A 17,293-nucleotide genomic window follows, 5' to 3' on the forward strand; every position below is an offset into this window, starting at 1 on the left:
ATTAATTATTTACTGTTGTTTGGGTTACGTCTATCATTAATTATTTACTGTTGTTTGGGTTACGTCTATCATTAATTATTTACTGTTGTTTGGGTTACGTCTATCATTAATTATTTACTGTTGTTTGGGTTACGTCTATCATTAATTATTTACTGTTGTTTGGGTTACGTCTATCATTAATTATTTACTGTTGTTTGGGTTACGTCTATCATTAATTATTTACTGTTGTTTGGGTTACGTCTATCATTAATTATTTACTGTTGTTTGGGTTACGTCTATCATTAATTATTTACTGTTGTTTGGGTTACGTCTATCATTAATTATTTACTGTTGTTTGGGTTACGTCTATCATTAATTATTTACTGTTGTTTGGGTTACGTCTATCATTAATTATTTACTGTTGTTTGGGTTACGTCTATCATTAATTATTTACTGTTGTTTGGGTTACGTCTATCATTAATTATTTACTGTTGTTTGGGTTACGTCTATCATTAATTATTTACTGTTGTTTGGGTTACGTCTATCATTAATTATTTACTGTTGTTTGGTTACGTCTATCATTAATTATTTACTGTTGTTATCATCATAATTATTTACTGTTGTTTGGGTTACGTCTATCATTAATTATTTACTGTTGTTTGGGTTACGTCTATCATTAATTATTTACTGTTGTTTGGGTTACGTCTATCATTAATTATTTACTGTTGTTTGGGTTACGTCTATCATTAATTATTTACTGTTGTTTGGGTTACGTCTATCATTAATTATTTACTGTTGTTTGGGTTACGTCTATCATTAATTATTTACTGTTGTTTGGGTTACGTCTATCATTAATTATTTACTGTTGTTTGGGTTACGTCTATCATTAATTATTTACTGTTGTTTGGGTTACGTCTATCATTAATTATTTACTGTTGTTTGGGTTACGTCTATCATTAATTATTTACTGTTGTTTGGGTTACGTCTATCATTAATTATTTACTGTTGTTTGGGTTACGTCTATCATTAATTATTTACTGTTGTTTGGGTTACGTCTATCATTAATTATTTACTGTTGTTTGGGTTACGTCTATCATTAATTATTTACTGTTGTTTGGGTTACGTCTATCATTAATTATTTACTGTTGTTTGGGTTACGTCTATCATTAATTATTTACTGTTGTTTGGGTTACGTCTATCATTAATTATTTACTGTTGTTTGGGTTACGTCTATCATTAATTATTTACTGTTGTTTGGGTTACGTCTATCATTAATTATTTACTGTTGTTTGGGTTACGTCTATCATTAATTATTTACTGTTGTTTTTACGGGTTACGTCTATCATTAATTATTTACTGTTGTTTGGTTACGTCTATCATTAATTATTTACTGTTGTTTGGGTTACGTCTATCATTAATTATTTACTGTTGTTTGGGTTACGTCTATCATTAATTATTTACTGTTGTTTGGGTTACGTCTATCATTAATTATTTACTGTTGTTTGGGTTACGTCTATCATTAATTATTTACTGTTGTTTGGGTTACGTCTATCATTAATTATTTACTGTTGTTTGGGTTACGTCTATCATTAATTATTTACTGTTGTTTGGGTTACGTCTATCATAATTATTTACTGTTGTTTGGGTTACGTCTATCATTAATTATTTACTGTTGTTTGGGTTACGTCTATCATTAATTATTTACTGTTGTTTGGGTTACGTCTATCATTAATTATTTACTGTTGTTTGGGTTACGTCTATCATTAATTATTTACTGTTGTTTGGGTTACGTCTATCATTAATTATTTACTGTTGTTTGGGTTACGTCTATCATTAATTATTTACTGTTGTTTGGGTTACGTCTATCATTAATTATTTACTGTTGTTTGGGTTACGTCTATCATTAATTATTTACTGTTGTTTGGGTTACGTCTATCATTAATTATTTACTGTTGTTTGGGTTACGTCTATCATTAATTATTTACTGTTGTTTGGGTTACGTCTATCATTAATTATTTACTGTTGTTTGGGTTACGTCTATCATTAATTATTTACTGTTGTTTGGGTTACGTCTATCATTAATTATTTACTGTTGTTTGGGTTACGTCTATCATTAATTATTTACTGTTGTTTGGGTTACGTCTATCATTAATTATTTACTGTTGTTTGGGTTACGTCTATCATTAATTATTTACTGTTGTTTGGGTTACGTCTATCATTAATTATTTACTGTTGTTTGGGTTACGTCTATCATTAATTATTTACTGTTGTTTGGGTTACGTCTATCATTAATTATTTACTGTTGTTTGGGTTACGTCTATCATTAATTATTTACTGTTGTTTGGGTTACGTCTATCATTAATTATTTACTGTTGTTTGGGTTACGTCTATCATTAATTATTTACTGTTGTTTGGGTTACGTCTATCATTAATTATTTACTGTTGTTTGGGTTACGTCTATCATTAATTATTTACTGTTGTTTGGGTTACGTCTATCATTAATTATTTACTGTTGTTTGGGTTACGTCTATCATTAATTATTTACTGTTGTTTGGGTTACGTCTATCATTAATTATTTACTGTTGTTTGGGTTACGTCTATCATTAATTATTTACTGTTGTTTGGGTTACGTCTATCATTAATTATTTACTGTTGTTTGGGTTACGTCTATCATAATTATTTACTGTTGTTTGGGTTACGTCTATCATTAATTATTTACTGTTGTTTGGGTTACGTCTATCATTAATTATTTACTGTTGTTTGGGTTACGTCTATCATTAATTATTTACTGTTGTTTGGGTTACGTCTATCATTAATTATTTACTGTTGTTTGGGTTACGTCTATCATTAATTATTTACTGTTGTTTGGGTTACGTCTATCATTAATTATTTACTGTTGTTTGGGTTACGTCTATCATTAATTATTTACTGTTGTTTGGGTTACGTCTATCATTAATTATTTACTGTTGTTTGGGTTACGTCTATCATTAATTATTTACTGTTGTTTGGGTTACGTCTATCATTAATTATTTACTGTTGTTTGGGTTACGTCTATCATTAATTATTTACTGTTGTTTGGGTTACGTCTATCATTAATTATTTACTGTTGTTTGGGTTACGTCTATCATTAATTATTTACTGTTGTTTGGGTTACGTCTATCATTAATTATTTACTGTTGTTTGGGTTACGTCTATCATTAATTATTTACTGTTGTTTGGGTTACGTCTATCATTAATTATTTACTGTTGTTTGGGTTACGTCTATCATTAATTATTTACTGTTGTTTGGGTTACGTCTATCATTAATTATTTACTGTTGTTTGGGTTACGTCTATCATTAATTATTTACTGTTGTTTGGGTTACGTCTATCATTAATTATTTACTGTTGTTTGGGTTACGTCTATCATTAATTATTTACTGTTGTTTGGGTTACGTCTATCATTAATTATTTACTGTTGTTTGGGTTACGTCTATCATTAATTATTTACTGTTGTTTGGGTTACGTCTATCATTAATTATTTACTGTTGTTTGGGTTACGTCTATCATTAATTATCACGTCTATCAATTATTTACTGTTGTTTGGGTTACGTCTATCATTAATTATTTACTGTTGTTTGGGTTACGTCTATCATTAATTATTTACTGTTGTTTGGGTTACGTCTATCATTAATTATTTACTGTTGTGTTGGGTTACGTCTATCATTAATTATTTACTGTTGTTTGGGTTACGTCTATCATTAATTATTTACTGTTGTTTGGGTTACGTCTATCATTAATTATTTACTGTTGTTTGGGTTACGTCTATCATTAATTATTTACTGTTGTTTGGGTTACGTCTATCATTAATTATTTACTGTTGTTTGGGTTACGTCTATCATTAATTATTTACTGTTGTTTGGGTTACGTCTATCATTAATTATTTACTGTTGTTTGGGTTACGTCTATCATTAATTATTTACTGTTGTTTGGGTTACGTCTATCATTAATTATTTACTGTTGTTTGGGTTACGTCTATCATTAATTATTTACTGTTGTTTGGGTTACGTCTATCATTAATTATTTACTGTTGTTTGGGTTACGTCTATCATTAATTATTTACTGTTGTTTGGGTTACGTCTATCATTAATTATTTACTGTTGTTTGGGTTACGTCTATCATTAATTATTTACTGTTGTTTGGGTTACGTCTATCATTAATTATTTACTGTTGTTTGGGTTACGTCTATCATTAATTATTTACTGTTGTTTGGGTTACGTTATCATTAATTATTTACTGTTGTTTGGGTTACGTCTATCATTAATTATTTACTGTTGTTTGGGTTACGTCTATCATTAATTATTTACTGTTGTTTGGGTTACGTCTATCATTAATTATTTACTGTTGTTTGGGTTACGTCTATCATTAATTATTTACTGTTGTTTGGGTTACGTCTATCATTAATTATTTACTGTTGTTTGGGTTACGTCTATCATTAATTATTTACTGTTGTTTGGGTTACGTCTATCATTAATTATTTACTGTTGTTTGGGTTACGTCTATCATTAATTATTTACTGTTGTTTGGGTTACGTCTATCATTAATTATTTACTGTTGTTTGGGTTACGTCTATCATTAATTATTTACTGTTGTTTGGGTTACGTCTATCATTAATTATTTACTGTTGTTTGGGTTACGTCTATCATTAATTATTTACTGTTGTTTGGGTTACGTCTATCATTAATTATTTACTGTTGTTTGGGTTACGTCTATCATTAATTATTTACTGTTGTTTGGGTTACGTACTGTTGTTTGGGTTACGTCTATCATTAATTATTTACTGTTGTTTGGGTTACGTCTATCATTAATTATTTACTGTTGTTTGGGTTACGTCTATCATTAATTATTTACTGTTGTTTGGGTTACGTCTATCATTAATTATTTACTGTTGTTTGGGTTACGTCTATCATTAATTATTTACTGTTGTTTGGGTTACGTCTATCATTAATTATTTACTGTTGTTTGGGTTACGTCTATCATTAATTATTTACTGTTGTTTGGGTTACGTCTATCATTAATTATTTACTGTTGTTTGGGTTACGTCTATCTAATTATATTTACTGTTGTTTGGGTTACGTCTATCATTAATTATTTACTGTTGTTTGGGTTACGTCTATCATTATTTTACTGTTGTTTGGGTTACGTCTATCATTAATTATTTACCTGTTGTTTGGGTTACGTCTATCATTAATTATTTGTTTGGGTTACGTCTATCATTATTTTTTGTTGTTTGGGTTATTGTCTATCATAATTATTTACTGTTGTTTGGGTTACGTCTTACATTAATTATTTACCGTTGCTTTACATACGTCCATCATACAATTATTTACTGTTGTTTGGGTTACGCCCATCATTAATTATTTACTGTTGTTTGGGTTACGTCTATCATTGATTATTTACCGTTGTTTGGGTTACGTCTATCATTAATTATTTACTGTTGTTTGGGTTACGTCTATCATTAATTATTTACTGTTGTTTGGGTAACGTCTATCATTATTTATTTACTGTTGTTTGGGTTACGTCTATCATTAATTATTTACTGTTGTTTGGGTTACGTCTATCATTAATTATTTACTGTTGTTTAAGGTTACGTCTATCATTAATTATTTACTGTTGTTTGGGTTACGTCTATCATTAATTATTTACTGTTGTTTGGGTTACGTCTATCATACATTATTTACTGTTGTTTGGGTTACGTCTATCATACATTATTTACTGTTGTTTGGGTTACGTCTATCATTAATTATTTACTGTTGTTTGGGTTACGTCTATCATTAATTATTTACTGTTGTTTGGGTTACGTCTATCATTAATTATTTACTGTTGTTTGGGTTACGTCTATCATTAATTATTTACTGTTGTTTGGGTTACGTCTATCATTAATTATTTACTGTTGTTTTGGTTACGTCTATCATTAATTATTTACTGTTGTTTGGGTTACGTCTATCATTAATTATTTACTGTTGTTTGGGTTACGTCTATCATTAATTATTTACTGTTGTTTGGGTTACGTCTATCATTAATTATTTACTGTTGTTTGGGTTACGTCTATCATACATTATTTACTGTTGTTTGGGTTACGTCTATCATTAATTATTTACTGTTGTTTGGGTTACGTCTATCATTAATTATTTACTGTTGTTTGGGTTACGTCTATCATACATTATTTACTGTTGTTTGGGTTACGTCTATCATTAATTATTTACTGTTGTTTAAGGTTACGTCTATCATTAATTATTTACTGTTGTTTTTGCCTATCATTAATTATTTACGTCTATCATCAATTATTTACTGTTGTTTGGGTTACGTCTATCATTAATTATTTACTGTTGTTTGGGTTACGTCTATCATTAATTATTTACTGTTGTTTGGGTTATTGCCTATCATTAATTATTTACTGTTGTTTGGGTTACGTCTATCATACATTATTTACTGTTGTTTGGGTTACGTCTATCATTAATTATTTACTGTTGTTTGGGTTACGTCTATCATTAATTATTTACTGTTGTTTGGGTTACGTCTATCATACATTATTTACTGTTGTTTGGGTTACGTCTATCATTAATTATTTACTGTTGTTTGGGTTACGTCTATCATTAATTATTTACTGTTGTTTGGGTTACGTCTATCATTAATTATTTACTGTTGTTTGGGTTACGTCTATCATACATTATTTACTGTTGTTTGGGTTACGTCCATCATTAATTATTTACTGTTGTTTGGGTTACGTCTATCATTAATTATTTACTGTTGTTTGGGTTACGTCCATCATTAATTATTTACTGTTGTTTGGGTTACGTCTATCATTAATTATTTACTGTTGTTTGGGTTACGTCTATCATTAATTATTTACTGTTGTTTGGGTTACGTCTATCATACATTATTTACTGTTGTTTGGGTTACGTCTATCATTAATTATTTACTTTGTTTAGGTTACGTCTATCATTAATTATTTACTGTTGTTCGGGTTACGTCTATCATACATTATTTACTGTTGTTTGGGTTACGTCTATCATTAATTATTTACTGTTGTTTGGGTTACGTCTATCATTAATTATTTACTGTTGTTTGGGTTACGTCTATCATTAATTATTTACTGTTGTTTGGGTTACGTCTATCATTAATTATTTACTGTTGTTTGGGTTACGTCTATCATTAATTATTTACTGTTGTTTGGGTTATTGTCTATCATTAATTATTTACTGTTGTTTGGGTTACGTCTATCATACATTATTTACTGTTGTTTGGGTTACGTCTATCATTAATTATTTACTGTTGTTTGGGTTACGTCTATCATTAATTATTTACTGTTGTTTGGGTTACGTCTATCATTAATTATTTACTGTTGTTTGGGTTACGTCTATCATTAATTATTTACTGTTGTTTGGGTTACGTCTATCATTAATTATTTACTGTTGTTTGGGTTACGTCTATCATTAATTATTTACTGTTGTTTGGGTTACGTCTATCATACATTATTTACTGTTGTTTGGGTTACGTCTATCATTAATTATTTACTGTTGTTTGGGTTACGTCTATCATTAATTATTTACTGTTGTTTGGGTTACGTCTATCATTAATTATTTACTGTTGTTTGGGTTACGTCTATCATTAATTATTTACTGTTGTTTGGGTTACGTCTATCATTAATTATTTACTGTTGTCTTGGGTTACGTCTATCATTAATTATTTACTGTTGTTTGGGTTACGTCTATCATTAATTATTTACTGTTGTTTGGGTTACGTACGTTCATCATTAATTATTTACTGTTGTTTGGGTTACGTCTATCATTAATTATTTACTGTTGTTTGGGTTACGTCTATCATTAATTATTTACTGTTGTTTTGGTTACGTCTATCATTAATTATTTACTGTTGTTTGGGTTACGTCTATCATTAATTATTTACTGTTGTTTGGGTTACGTCTATCATTAATTATTTACTGTTGTTTGGGTTACGTCTATCATTAATTATTTACTGTTGTTTGGGTTACGTCTATCATTAATTATTTACTGTTGTTTGGGTTACGTCTATCATTAATTATTTACTGTTGTTTGGGTTATTGCCTATCATTAATTATTTACTGTTGTTTGGGTTACGTCTATCATTAATTATTTACTGTTGTTTGGGTTACGTCTATCATACATTATTTACTGTTGTTTGGGTTACGTCTATCATTAATTATTTACTGTTGTTTGGGTTACGTCTATCATACATTATTTACTGTTGTTTGGGTTACGTCTATCATTAATTATTTACTGTTGTTTGGGTTACTGTCTATCATTAATTATTTACTGTTGTTTGGGTTACGTCTATCATTAATTATTTACTGTTGTTTGGGTTACGTCTATCATTAATTATTTACTGTTGTTTGGGTTATTGTCTATCATTAATTATTTACTGTTGTTTGGGTTACGTCTATCATTAATTATTTACTGTTGTTTGGGTTACGTCTATCATTAATTATTTACTGTTGTTTGGGTTACGTCTATCATTAATTATTTACTGTTGTTTGGGTTACGTCTATCATTAATTATTTACTGTTGTTTGGGTTACGTCTATCATTAATTATTTACTGTTGTTTGGGTTACGTCTATCATTAATTATTTACTGTTGTTTGGGTTACGTCTATCATTAATTATTTACTGTTGTTTGGGTTACGTCTATCATACATTATTTACTGTTGTTTGGGTTACGTCTATCATTAATTATTTACTGTTGTTTGGGTTACGTCTATCATTAATTATTTTATTTGTTGTTTGGGTTACGTCTATCATACATTATTTACTGTTGTTTGGGTAACGTCTATCATACTACATTATTTACTGTTGTTTGGGTTACGTCTATCATTAATTATTTACTGTTGTTTGGGTTACGTCCATCATTAATTATTTACTGTTGTTTGGGTTACGTCTATCATTAATTATTTACTGTTGTTTGGGTTACGTCTATCATTAATTATTTACTGTTGTTTGGGTTACGTCTATCATTAATTATTTACTGTTGTTTGGGTTACGTCTATCATTAATTATTTACTGTTGTTTGGGTTACGTCTATCATTAATTATTTACTGTTGTTTGGGTTACGTCTATCATACATTATTTACTGTTGTTTGGGTTACGTCTATCATACATTATTTACTGTTGTTTGGGTTACGTCTATCATTAATTATTTACTGTTGTTTGGGTTACGTCTATCATTAATTATTTACTGTTGTTTGGGTTACGTCTATCATTAATTATTTACTGTTGTTTGGGTTACGTCTATCATTAATTATTTACTGTTGTTTGGGTTACGTCTATCATTAATTATTTACTGTTGTTTGGGTTACGTCTATCATACATTATTTACTGTTGTTTGGGTTACGTCTATCATTAATTATTTACTGTTGTTTGGGTTACGTCTATCATACATTATTTACTGTTGTTTGGGTTACGTCTATCATTAATTATTTACTGTTGTTTGGGTTACGTCTATCATTAATTATTTACTGTTGTTTGGGTTACGTCTATCATTAATTATTTACTGTTGTTTGGGTTACGTCTATCATTAATTATTTACTGTTGTTTGGGTTACGTCTATCATTGATTATTTACTGTTGTTTAGGTTACGTCTATCATTAATTATTTACTGTTGTTTTGGGTTACGTCTATCATTAATTATTTACTGTTGTTTGGGTTACGTCTATCATTAATTATTTACTGTTGTTTGGGTTACGTCTATCATTAATTATTTACTGTTGTTTGGGTTACGTCTATCATTAATTATTTACTGTTGTTTGGGTTACGTCTATCATTAATTATTTACTGTTGTTTGGGTTACGTCTATCATTGATTATTTACTGTTGTTTGGGTTACGTATATCATTAATTATTTACTGTTGTTTGGGTTACGTCTATCATTAATTATTTACTGTTGTTTGGGTTACGTCTATCATTAATTATTTACTGTTCTTTGGGTTACGTCTATCATTAATTATTTACTGTTGTTTGGGTTACGTCTATCATTAATTATTTACTGTTGTTTGGGTTACGTCTATCATTAATTATTTACTGTTGTTTGGGTTACGTCTATCATTAATTATTTACTGTTGTTTGGGTTACGTCTATCATACATTATTTACTGTTGTTTGGGTTACGTCTATCATTAATTATTTACTGTTGTTTGGGTTACGTCTATCATTAATTATTTATTGTTGTTTGGGTTACGTCTATCATTAATTATTTACTGTTGTTTGGGTTACGTCTATCATACATTATTTACTGTTGTTTGGGTTACGTCTATCATTGATTATTTACTGTTGTTTGGGTTACGTCTATCATACATTATTTACTGTTGTTTGGGTTACGTCTATCATTAATTATTTACTGTTGTTTGGGTTACGTCTATCATACATTATTTACTGTTGTTTGGGTTACGTCTATCATTAATTATTTACTGTTGTTTGGGTTACGTCTATCATTAATTATTTACTGTTGTTTGGGTTACGTCTATCATTAATTATTTACTGTTGTTTGGGTTACGTCTATCATTAATTATTTACTGTTGTTTGGGTTACGTCTATCATACATTATTTACTGTTGTTTGGGTTACGTCTATCATTAATTATTTACTTTGTTTAGGTTACGTCTATCATTAATTATTTACTGTTGTTTGGGTTACGTCTATCATTAATTATTTACTGTTGTTTGGGTTACGTCTATCATACATTATTTACTGTTGTTTGGGTTACGTCTATCATTAATTATTTACTGTTGTTTGGGTTACGTCTATCATACATTATTTACTGTTGTTTGGGTTACGTCTATCATTAATTATTTACTGTTGTTTGGGTTACGTCTATCATACATTATTTACTGTTGTTTGGGTAACGTCTATCATACATTATTTACTGTTGTTTGGGTAACGTCTATCATTAATTATTTACTGTTGTTTTGGTTACGTCTATCATTGATTATTTACTGTTGTTTGGGTTACGTCTATCATTAATTATTTACTGTTGTTTGGGTTACGTCTATCATTAATTATTTATTGTTGTTTGGGTTACGTCTATCATACATTATTTACTGTTGTTTGGGTTACGTCTATCATTAATTATTTACTGTTGTTTGGGTTACGTCTATCATTAATTATTTACTGTTGTTTGGGTTACGTCTATCATTAATTATTTACTGTTGTTTAGGGTTACGTCTATCATTAATTATTTACTGTTGTTTGGGTTACGTCCATCATACATTATTTACTGTTGTTTGGGTTACGTCTATCATTAATTATTTACTGTTGTTTGGGTTACGTCTATCATTAATTATTTACTGTTGTTTTGGTTACGTCTATCATTGATTATTTACTGTTGTTTGGGTTACGTCTATCATTAATTATTTACTGTTGTTTGGGTTACGTCTATCATTAATTATTTACTGTTGTTTGGGTTACGTCTATCATTATTAATTATTTACTGTTGTTTGGGTTACGTCTATCATTAATTATTTACTGTTGTTTGGGTTACGTCTATCATTAATTATTTACTGTTGTTTGGGTTACGTCTATCATTAATTATTTACTGTTGTTTGGGTTACGTCTATCATTAATTATTTACTGTTGTTTGGGTTACGTCTATCATTGATTATTTACTGTTGTTTGGGTTACGTCTATCATTAATTATTTACTGTTGTTTTGGTTACGTCTATCATTGATTATTTACTGTTGTTTGGGTTACGTCTATCATTAATTATTTACTGTTGTTTGGGTTACGTCTATCATTAATTATTTACTGTTGTTTGGGTTACGTCTATCATACATTATTTACTGTTGTTTGGGTTACGTCTATCATACATTATTTACTGTTGTTTGGGTTACGTCTATCATTAATTATTTACTGTTGTTTGGGTTACGTCTATCATTAATTATTTACTGTTGTTTTGGGTTACGTCTATCATTAATTATTTACTGTTGTTTGGGTTACGTCTATCATACATTATTTACTGTTGTTTGGGTTACGTCTATCATACATTATTTACTGTTGTTTGGGTTACGTCTATCATTAATTATTTACTGTTGTTTGGGTTACGTCTATCATTAATTATTTACTGTTGTTTGGGTTACGTCTATCATTCATTATTTACTGTTGTTTGGGTTACGTCTATCATTAATTATTTACTGTTGTTTGGGTTACGTCTATCATTAATTATTTACTGTTGTTTGGGTTACGTCTATCATACATTATTTACTGTTGTTTGGGTTACGTCTATCATTAATTATTTACTGTTGTTTGGGTTACGTCTATCATTAATTATTTACTGTTGTTTGGGTTACGTCTATCATTAATTATTTACTGTTGTTTGGGTTACGTCTATCATTAATTATTTACTGTTGTTTGGGTTACGTCTATCATTAATTATTTACTGTTGTTTGGGTTACGTCTATCATTAATTATTTACTGTTGTTTGGGTTACGTCTATCATACATTATTTACTGTTGTTTGGGTTACGTCTATCATTAATTATTTACTGTTGTTTGGGTTACGTCTATCATTAATTATTTACTGTTGTTTGGGTTACGTCTATCATTAATTATTTACTGTTGTTTGGGTTACGTCTATCATTAATTATTTACTGTTGTTTGGGTTACGTCTATCATTAATTATTTACTGTTGTTTGGGTTACGTCTATCATTAATTATTTACTGTTGTTTGGGTTACGTCTATCATTAATTATTTACTGTTGTTTGGGTTACGTCTATCATTAATTATTTACTGTTGTTTAGTTACGTCTATCATCAATTATTTACTGTTGTTTTACGTCTATCATTAATTATTTAATGTTGTTGTTTGGGTTACGTCTATCATCAATTATTTACTGTTGTTTGGGTTACGTCTATCATTAATTATTTACTGTTGTTTGGGTTACGTCTATCATTAATTATTTACTGTTGTTTGGGTTACGTCTGTCATTAATTATTTACTGTTGTTTGGGTTACGTCTATCATTGTTTATTTACTGTTGTTTGGGTTACGTCTATCATCAATTATTTACTGTTGTTTGGGTTACGTCTATCATTGATTATTTACTGTTGTTTGGGTTACGTCTATCATTAATTATTTACTGTTGTTTGGGTTACGTCTATCATTAATTATTTATTGTTGTTTGGGTTACGTCTATCATTAATTATTTACTGTTGTTTGGGTTACGTCTATCATTAATTATTTACTGTTGTTTGGGTTACGTCTATCATTAATTATTTACTGTTGTTTGGGTTACGTCTATCATTAATTATTTACTGTTGTTTGGGTTACGTCTATCATTAATTATTTACTGTTGTTTGGGTTACGTCTATCATACATTATTTACTGTTGTTTGGGTTACGTCTATCATTGTTTATTTACTGTTGTTTGGGTTACGTCTATCATTAATTATTTACTGTTGTTTAGGTTACGTCTATCATTAATTATTTACTGTTGTTTGGGTTACGTCTATCATACATTATTTACTGTTGTTTGGGTTACGTCTATCATTAATTATTTACTGTTGTTTGGGTTACGTCTATCATTAATTATTTACTGTTGTTTGGGTTACGTCTATCATTAATTATTTACTGTTGTTTGGGTTACGTCTATCATTAATTATTTACTGTTGTTTGGGTTACGTCTATCATTAATTATTTACTGCTACTTGGGTTACGTCTATCATTGTTACTGTTTTTGTTACGTCTATCATTAATTATTTACTATTGTTTGGGTTACGTCTATCATTAATTATTTACTGTTGTTTGGGTTACGTCTATCATCATTCTTATTTACTGTTGTTTGGGTTACGTCTATCATTAATTATTTACTGTTGTTTGGGTTACGTCTATCATTAATTATTTACTGTTGTTTGGGTTACGTCTATCATTAATTATTTACTGTTGTTTGGGTTACGTCTATCATACATTATTTACTGTTGTTTGGGTTACGTCTATCATTAATTATTTACTGTTGTTTGGGTTACGTCTATCATTAATTATTTACTGTTGTTTGGGTTACGTCTATCATTAATTATTTACTGTTGTTTGGGTTACGTCTATCATTAATTATTTACTGTTGTTTGGGTTACGTCTATCATTAATTATTTACTGTTGTTTGGGTTACGTCTATCATTAATTATTTACTGTTGTTTGGGTTACGTCTATCATTAATTATTTATTGTTGTTTGGGTTACGTCTATCATTAATTATTTACTGTTGTTTGGGTTACGTCTATCATTAATTATTTACTGTTGTTTGGGTTACGTCTATCATTAATTATTTACTGTTGTTTGGGTTACGTCTATCATTAATTATTTACTGTTGTTTGGGTTACGTCTATCATTAATTATTTATTGTTGTTTGGGTTACGTCTATCATACATTATTTACTGTTGTTTGGGTTTCGTCTATCATTAATTATTTACTGTTGTTTGGGTTACGTCTATCATACATTATTTACTGTTGTTTGGGTTACGTCTATCATACATTATTTACTGTTGTTTGGTAACGTCTATCATTAATTATTTACTGTTGTTTGGGTTACGTCTATCATTCATTATTTACTGTTGTTTGGGTTACGTCTATCATACATTATTTACTGTTGTTTGGGTTACGTCTATCATTAATTATTTACTGTTGTTTGGGTTACGTCTATCATACATTATTTACTGTTGTTTGGGTTACGTCTATCATTAATTATTTACTGTTGTTTGGGTTACGTCTATCATTAATTATTTACTGTTGTTTGGGTTACGTCTATCATACATTATTTACTGTTGTTTGGGTAACGTCTATCATACATTATTTACTGTTGTTTGGGTTACGTCTATCATTAATTATTTACTGTTGTTTGGGTTACGTCTATCATTAATTATTTACTGTTGTTTGGGTTACGTCTATCATTAATTATTTACTGTTGTTTGGGTTACGTCTATCATTAATTATTTACTGTTGTTTGGGTTACGTCTATCATACATTATTTACTGTTGTTTGGGTTACGTCTATCATTAATTATTTACTGTTGTTTGGGTTACGTCTATCATTAATTATTTACTGTTGTTTAGGTTACGTCTATCATTAATTATTTACTGTTGTTTGGGTTACGTCTATCATTGTTTATTTACTGTTGTTTGGGTTACGTCTATCATTAATTATTTACTGTTGTTTAGGTTACGTCTATCATTAATTATTTACTGTTGTTTGGGTTACGTCTATCATACATTATTTACTGTTGTTTGGGTTACGTCTATCATTGATTATTTACTGTTGTTTGGGTTACGTCTATCATTACATTATTTACTGTTGTTTGGGTTACGTCTATCATTAATTATTTACTGTTGTTTGGGTTACGTCTATCATTGTTTATTTACTGTTGTTTGGGTTACGTCTATCATTAATTATTTACTGTTGTTTAGGTTATGTCTATCATTAATTATTTACTGTTGTTTGGGTTACGTCTATCATACATTATTTACTGTTGTTTGGGTTACGTCTATCATTGATTATTTACTGTTGTTTGGGTTACGTATATCATACATTATTTACTTTTGTTTGGGTTACGTCTATCATTAATTATTTTTATTGTTGTTTGGGTTACGTCTATCATTGTTTATTTACTGTTGTTTGGGTTACGTCTGTCATTAATAATTTACTGTTATTTAGGTTAATTCTATCATTAATTATTTACTGTTGTTTGGGTTACGTCTATCATTAATTATTTACTGTTGTTTAGGTTACGTCTATTATTAATTATTTACTGTTCTTTGGGTTACGTCTATCATACATTATTTACTCTTGTTTGGGTTACGTCTATCATTAATTATTTATTGTTGTTTGGGTTACGTCTGTCATTAATTATTTACTGTTGTTTGGGTTACGTCTATCATACATTATTTACTGTTGTTTGGGTTTCGTCTATCATTAATTATTTACTGTTGTTTAGGTTACGTCTATCATTAATTATTTACTGTTGTTTGGGTTTCGTCTATCATTAATTATTTACTGTTGTTTAGGTTACGTCTATCATTAATTATTTATTGTTGTTTGGGTTACGTCTATCATCATACATTATTTACTGTTGTTTGGGTAACGTCTATCATACATTATTTACTGTTGTTCGGGGTACGTCTATCATTAATTATTTACTGTTCTTTGGGTTACGTCTATCATTGATTATTTACTGTTGTTTGGGTTACGTCTATTATTAATTATTTACTGTTGTTTTGGGTTACGTCCATCATTGATTATTTACTGTTGTTTTGGTTACGTATATCACATTATTTTTACTGTTGTTTGGGTTACGTCTATCATTAATTATTTAATGTTGTTTGGGTTACGTCTGTCATTAATTATTTACTGTTGTTTGGGTTACGTCTATCATTAATTATTTACTGTTGTTTGGGTTACGTCTATCATTAATTATTTACTGTTGTTTGGGTTACGTTTATCATTGATTATTTACTGTTGTTTGGGTTACGTCTATCATTAATTATTTACTGTTGTTTTGGTTACGTCTATCATTGATTATTTACTGTTGTTTGGGTTACGTCTATCATTAATTATTTACTGTTGTTTGGGTTACGTCTATCATTAATTATTTACTGTTGTTTGGGTTACGTCTATCATTGTTTATTTACTGTTGTTTGGGTTACGTCTATCATTGTTTATTTACTGTTGTGTGGGTTACGTCTATCATTAATTATTTACTGTTGTTTGGGTTATGTCTATCATTAATTATTTACTGTTGTTTGGGTTACGTCTATCATACATTATTTACTGTTGTTTGGGTTACGTCTATCATTGATTATTTACTGTTGTTTGGGTTACGTCTATCATTAATTATTTTTATTGTTGTTTGGGTTACGTCTATCATTGTTTATTTACTGTTGTTTGGGTTACGTCTATCATTAATAATTTACTGTTTTTAGGTTAAGTCTATCATTAATTATTTACTGTTGTTTGGGTTACGTCTATCATACATTATTTACTGTTGTTTGGGTTACGTCTATCATACATTATTTACTGTTGTTTGGGTACGTCTATCATTAATTATTTACTGTTGTTTGGGTTACGTCTATCATTAATTATTTACTGTTGTTCGGGTTACGTCTATCATACAATTTTACTATTGTTTGGGTTACGTCTATCATTAATTATTTACTGCTACTTGGGTTACGTCTATCATTACTTTTTTACTGTTGTTTAGGATATGTCTATCATTAATTATTTACTGTTGTTTGGGTTACGTCTATCATACATTATTTACTGTTGTTCAGGTT

Source organism: Tachypleus tridentatus, chromosome 3 (genome assembly GCF_004210375.1).
Source record: "Tachypleus tridentatus isolate NWPU-2018 chromosome 3, ASM421037v1, whole genome shotgun sequence".
Classification (NCBI taxonomy): domain Eukaryota; kingdom Metazoa; phylum Arthropoda; class Merostomata; order Xiphosura; family Limulidae; genus Tachypleus; species Tachypleus tridentatus.